Source organism: Pelophylax lessonae, assembly GCF_965119305.1.
Source record: "Pelophylax lessonae genome assembly, chromosome: 11".
NCBI lineage: Eukaryota > Metazoa > Chordata > Amphibia > Anura > Ranidae > Pelophylax > Pelophylax lessonae.
Genome location: NC_138778.1, coordinates 155,528,025 through 155,534,948, shown reverse-complemented (window position 1 = coordinate 155,534,948; position 6,924 = coordinate 155,528,025). Strand labels below are relative to the sequence as shown.

The following is a 6,924-nucleotide window of genomic DNA, read 5'->3' as shown; positions in this document are numbered from 1 at the left end:
AAACACGCACCTGACCCTTTTTTTTATCCGCAGCAGAATCGGATCGCATGGTGGTTCACACTAGTGCGATCTGATTCTGTGCGAACTTGCAGATCGCACTGCGATATGCGATCACAACTGGGGGTGTCGTTAACTTTTAATTGGCACCCCCTGCATATAGCATATGGCAGTGTGAACTGGCAGGGGTGAGGATTCTGATGCGGGATCACGCTGTATATTCGCAGCGTTCCCGCATTGCACAAATGTGAACCGGGACTTAGTCATGTTGAAGAAACCAGTGGTGAGATGATTTGAGCTTTGTGACATGGTGCATTATCCTGCTGGAAGGAGCCATCAGAAGATGGGTACACTGTAGTCATAAAGGGATGGACATGGTCAGCAACAATACTCAGGTAGGCCGTGGTGTTTAAACAATGCTCAATTGGTACTAAGGGGCCCAAAGTGTGCCCAGAAAATATCCCCCACACCTGTACACCACCACCAGCCTGAACCGTGGATACAAGGCAGGATGGATCCAGGCTTTCATGTTGTTTATGCAAAATTCTGACCCTACCATCTGAATGTCGCAGCTGAAATCGAGACTCATCAGACCAGGAAACATTTTTCCAATCTTCTATTGTATGTACAAGGCCATTTCATCCACACAACTGCCGCTCACTGGATATTTTCTCTTTTTCCCATCATTCTCTGTAAACCCTAGAGATGGTTGCGCATGAAAATCCCAGTAGATCAGCAGTTTTTGAAATACTCAGACCAGCCCCTCTGGCACCAACAACCATGCCACGTTCAAAGTCACTTACATCTCCTTTCTTCCCCATTCTGATGCTCGGTTGAACTTCAGCAAAGTTGTCTTCACCACATCTAGATGCCTAGGGCCCCTTTCACAATGTAAAGTCTGTCGGCGGACTCCGTTTTTCTCAGCGGGGGATCGATCCGCCGATCCCTGCTGAGCAGGGGCATGGCAGCTCTGTCTCCGCGCTGTGTGCGTAGACACAGCTGTCAGGTCTCGCTGTTTTCTACGGGGGAATCGGATGACAAAGGACCGCCTGTCCGTTCTCATCCGATCCGATCTGATCCGATCCGCTGGACAGATGGAAAATAGGGTTTCCATCCGTCCAGATTTGACGGACCAGACCGGATCGGATGTCAGCGGACATGTCTCCCCTGACTTCCGATGCCCCATAGAGATGCATGGGGCATCCGTTCAGATCCGCCAAAAAAACTAACAGGCGGATCTGAATGGTCCGCTAGTGTGAAAGGGGCCTAAATGCATTGAGTTACCGCCATGTGATTTGCCGATTAGAAATTTGTGTTACCAAGCAATTGAACAGGTGTACCTAATAAAGTGGCCGGTGAGTGTGTATTATTTTTCGATTATCTCCTGCTGTGGTAAGGGCAGCCTCTTCCTTGCTGCATTATTCATAATAGAAAATAAAGGAACAATATATTGTAGAGCTAAAATCCAGGCCTGTTCAGCACTCGTGGCTCAGTAAATGTTGTTGTTCTGTGCGGGGCCTTTAGGTGTCACTTCCATGACAGTAAAGGGAAGCAGGAAGAGGAAAGGAGTTGAATACACGGTCTACGCTGGGCGTGCTGGTGAGTGACATGAATAAACAAGGCCGTACAGCATGATTAGAGGAAGGACGAGACATTGCACTTGATTCATGCCCTTCCTGAACAATCCAAATGACGAACGGTTTGTCATACATTTTAAATGCTCTAGTAATGGTTTTTAGTAGGTTTTGCATTCACTCTGACTTGCATGGGGAAGAAGTACAAGCAAATCCCTGTACTTAAACCTTGGACTGATTGCACTGTATAGGGGCTCATTCACACGGGAATATAGAGCACACAGTTTTACAGGGTATAGTTTTATATGCATCTAAACACAGCATTATAGGAATCGGGGTTTATTCACATTGGTGTATAAAATGCTGCATTCAATGTATTTTGTAGTTTTGCGCACATCTAAACTCTGCATTATAGGAATCAATGGAGTCTTAGGCTGGCCATATACTATACAATTTTCCTATTCAATTTCCTTTAGATTTACCTTCAACTATGTAGTGCAAGGGCCTGCCTGATTGCATACAAATTGAAAGTGTTTAGGTTTGACCTCATATTATATGGTTTTGGTAAATCTAAGGGAAAGTTGAACAAGAATATTGTATAGTGTATGGCCAGCCTTACACACATTTGCCTCTACAATTGTGCGCTGCGTTCAGTAACGTACAAGAAAAGTAAGACCGCTGAGCCTGAGGCCATTTGTATCTGCAGATTTTATGAATGGATATGTCTAAACACATTCACATACACATGTGAAACCTTCAAAGAATTGTAGCAATTAAACGTGTTTATTTGTGAAGTACGTATTTTTTGCAGGATCTTCTGCTAGTTCTCCCAAAAACCTGCTGTCCATGTAGAAAATACTCCTATGCCTGTGTGAATGAGGCCTACAAATTGAATTGTGAACCGCATTTCGCAGTGCTATACATTTGAATCCCTTTCTTTTCTGTTTTTGTTGTTGTAATTCTCTTTTTGTCCATGAGATGGCACATGAAGTTAACTCTATTTACTAGCTATTATGTTTCATTTTATTACTCAATATCCTGTTTAAAGTGATATATGTACTGCATTTTAATGCTGAGCAGAAAATATAGATATCCTTGCATTTATATATTTTTTGTATATTAACCACTTTACCACCGGAGGATTTTGCTGTCTTACGTCTGGGCCACTTTTTGCGATTCGGCACTGTAAGAATTTAACTGACAATTGCGCGGTCATGCAACGCCGTACCCAAACGAAATTTACGTCCTTTTTTCCCCAAAAACAGAGCTTTCTTTTGGTGATATTTGATCACCTGTGCGATTTTTATTTTTTGCGATATTAATAAAAAAGCGACAATTTTGAAAAAATAACAATATTTTTCTACTTTGACAGTTAACAAATATCCAATATATTCAATTTTTGTCATATATTTAGGCCAAAATGTATTTAGCTATATGTCTTTGACAAAAAAACTCTCAATGAGCGTATTTTTAACCGCTTTAAGACCGGAAGATTTTACCCCCTTCCTGACCAGGCCATATTTTGCTATTCGGCACTGCGTTATTTTAACGGACAATTGCGCGGCTGTGCGACGCTGTACCAAAATGAAATTGATGTCCTTTTTTCCCCACAAATAGAGCTTTCTTTTGGTGGTATTTGATCACCTGTTCGATTTTTACTTTTTGCGCTATAAACAAAAAAAGAGCGACAATTTTGAAAAAATAACAATATTTTTTACATTTTTTTTATATGAAATCCCCCCCCCCCCCCCCCCAAATGTAAAAATCAAAATTTTTTAAAATTTTAGGCCAATTTGTTTTCTGCTACATATTTTTGGTAAAAAAAAATCGCAATAAGCGTATTTTGATTGGTTTGCGCAAAAGTTATCGCAGTTACTAACTATGGGAAATTTATGTCATTTTTATTGTTTTTTTTTTAACTAGTAATGGCGGCGATCTGCGATTTTTTTTTTTTTTCTTTTTTTTTTTTGCGGGACTGCGACATTGCGGCAGACAGATCGGACCCTTGACTGACATTTTTGACACTTTTGGGGGTACCAGTGACATTACTACAGTAATCAGTGCTATAAATGTATATATACTGTAAAAATTACACTGGCAGGGAAGGGGTTAACTTTTATTGGTGATCACAGGGTTAATGTATGCCTGGTGCTTACTGACGTGTGTGGGGGGAGGTGACTGAGTGACACAGGGACAGATCGCAGGTTCAGCTATGCTGAATCCTACAATCTGACCCTGCCTGTCACTTAGGAGATCCGCCCGCTCTGTTTACACAAGCAGGCGGATCTCCACACTCGATCCCCGCCGCTCCTCCCATGGCCCAACTCCCGCTGTGACTGAAAACAGCGGGAGCGAGCCTCCGGTGGCGCGCGCGGGCCGCCGAGAGAGGGGAATGTCTGGTGGCATAGGTCTACATCGCCAGACGATAACGAGCCACTGTGCCGCAGTAGCAGTAAAGTGGTTAACGCTTCGTGTGAATTATAGAATAACCTTTAGCCTTCATGCACACAGGGTGTTTTTACAGCTGCTTTTACCAGCGTAAGGCTTTTTTTTTTGTTTGCAGCCTAAAGCGTAACTCCACTTTTGTTGAGAACAAAACATTCCCCTCTGGGTGATCTATGTACATTGCAGGGATTTTAACAAACTGTGTTGCAGATTCCTACTTTTTGTTATTCTGAAGAAATCATTGTTTGTTCCTCTGTGCTGAGTGGGTCAAATGGGAGCGGTTTTATAATTATCTATCAGCTGTGACAGCTGCAGGGATCTAATGAGGAAAGCTGCTGGGCCTGCATCCCTTTAGATGTGTTCCTATTGGGAGTATCTCACCAAAAAATGACATTTTTGTTGCAGGGGATGCCAGAAATTTGACTTATATCTTAGTGCAGACTTCTGGGAAAATTGATGAGCCAATCACACAAGCAGGAAATGATGTTTCTGGGGTGTGGTCAGTACACATTCTGTGTACAGAACAGCTCCAGGTAGCCATTTGCATTGCATTTTCAGAAAATGACAACAGCTGCAGATTAAAACGGGAAAGGAAGTTTTCGATAACATTCAATTACAATATGATTTGTATCACAATTGTATACGCTATATTGTTTTTTCTTTATTTGCTATTTTTTTCCCCACAAAAGTGGAGTTACCCTTTAAAATCGCCTCTCCATGTAATTCTGTGTCCAAGCACACACAAGCTTTTAGGAGCTGTAAGTAGCATAGGTATTTTCAAGCTGCAAAGAAAACCCAGGGCCAGCACATTCTGAAGACCGGCGTTACAGCTGTAAAAACGCCTAAAGTGGCTAAACATGGCTTAATGCTGTATACAGCTTTGAGCCGCATAAGGCGTTTTTTTTTTTTTTTTCACATGTCAACCAATGGTTCCCTATGAGAGCCGTCTTAACTGATCTGACTTTCAGTCCATTAATTTAAATGGAAGTCGCATCCAAGTTGGATCTGATCCAACTTGTGGCATGTGACTTGTGCTCTGAGGATCTTGAAGGGTAACCCATGCCAAATTTAAAAAAAAAAAAACAGCCTTGGAACCCCAGATCAATACCAGGCCCTTTGAATTTGGTATAGATCTTGAAAGGGAACCTCGCGTCTAAATGGAAAAAAAAATAAATAAAAGGCGTGAGGTTCCCCTCCTAGACCATACCAGACCGAAGGATGTATGGATTTTAAGGGGAAACCCCATGCCAAAGAAAAAAACGACCATACCAGACCCTGATCCGAGCATGTAGCAAGCACCCCTCCCCCCTCCTGGACCATACCAGGCCAAATGCCCTCAACATGGGGGGGGGGGGGGTAGGTGCTTTGGGGCTGGGGGGGGGGGGGGAGATGCATGCTAGCATATTATGACATTGCCTTGCAGGGGGTTTCTTTTTTTTCCCCCTCAACTGCAGCTTACCATCACTTTAAACCCACAAGTGCTTTTTTTCCCACTACTATTCCCTTACACTGGCTTTTGACATTTATAAATGCAGCAATTTAGAGAATGGATGAAAAGTTTAGCACTGGGAAACAGTTTTTGAAAGATAAATAATGCATTTTATATACAAATTTATAGATCAGATCAAAATGGGGGGCAAATGGAGGATAGAGGGACAGAGGGACATTGTTCCAAATCAGGGAAGGTTGGGAGCTATGGTTACAATAATGTTGTCAATGACTTTTGGAGTATGATTTTACCAATGTTTACTTTTTGATAATGTCAGCCAATCACACTAGCAGGAAATTACCATTTTGGAGGCGTTCTATACACTAGCAGCGTACAGATTGTCTCCAGGTGGCCATTTTGCATTACATTTTTCAGAAAATTACAGCACTGCAGATAGAAAAGGAAAGGTACTTTTTAATAATAAAAACTATATGGTTTGTGTAGCAATTGTATATGCTGTATTCTTTTTTTTTTTTTGTGTAGTGACCCTTTAGGTGACAATATACAACCAGAAAAATGAGAGTGATGCAATAGATGTCAGCACTGCTTGTGATAATTTGTATGTGTAACATGCAACTGATTGTACATCGTATATATTTCTATCAACAGATAATGGAAAAAAATAAAGATAAACAGCAAGGAGAAAGCATCCTACCTGCTGCCGATCACGGATCTAAAGTTGCAACTAAGGAAAAAGAGGTCTGCCAAGTCCCTCCAAAGACTGAGGACAGTGCACCCCAAGTACAGATTGGGGGAAAGAAAGTGGATGATATGAGATTCATGATCACATGTACAAACTGGTACTGAGGAACCCTGTGCTCTAAAGACTTATTGTAGGATATTCATTGTTTGGTTTTCTATGGTGAAGCTTACTATGAAGACTCAAAGGATTGAGTGTAAAAATGCCCTATGTATATAAAAAGTACTGAACATGGGACTCCCTGTTTGTCTGCTATCTAAAATTATGTTGCAAAGATCGAAACATTTTTTTTTTCTATAGAGTGGATAAGAGAACCTCTTTCAATGTGTAGCACCACTTCTACATGGGGTAGAGCAGTGGTTCTCAACTCCTATCCTCAGGACCCACTAACAGGCCAGATTTTAGGTATTACCTTGGGGAGATGCAGGAATACTGCAATCGCTGAGCAGCAAATGATCACCTGTTTCAGTTATCTTGGCCTGTTAGTGGGACCTGAGAGCAGGAGTTGAGAACCACTGGGGTAGAGGATCGGACTCACCTCAAGCAGGGAGAAGGCTAGCATTTACCTCAGGGTGGATCCATGGCTGGAGAGCATGACCAGGGCCAGGAAAAGAGGTGGTCAGGAGGGACAGCTGCCCTGGGCACTGTGATATTTTGTGGGGTGGGGGGGCACCCCAAGGAGACTGAGGGAGGAATTAGGGGGGCAGCAGGGGTAAGCA

The 6,924-nt window shown here is 42.4% G+C and overlaps 1 long non-coding RNA gene across 1 annotated transcript; it reads left to right on the top strand.

Annotated features, from left to right (window-relative positions):
* The first annotated feature begins 1,583 nt into the window (after positions 1-1,583).
* LOC309567066 lies at positions 1,584-6,438 on the top strand. The gene is made up of 2 exons (XR_014225917.1): positions 1,584-1,696; positions 6,115-6,438. It is a non-coding gene; the product is annotated as an uncharacterized lncRNA (long non-coding RNA).
* The last annotated feature ends 486 nt before the right edge of the window (positions 6,439-6,924 follow it).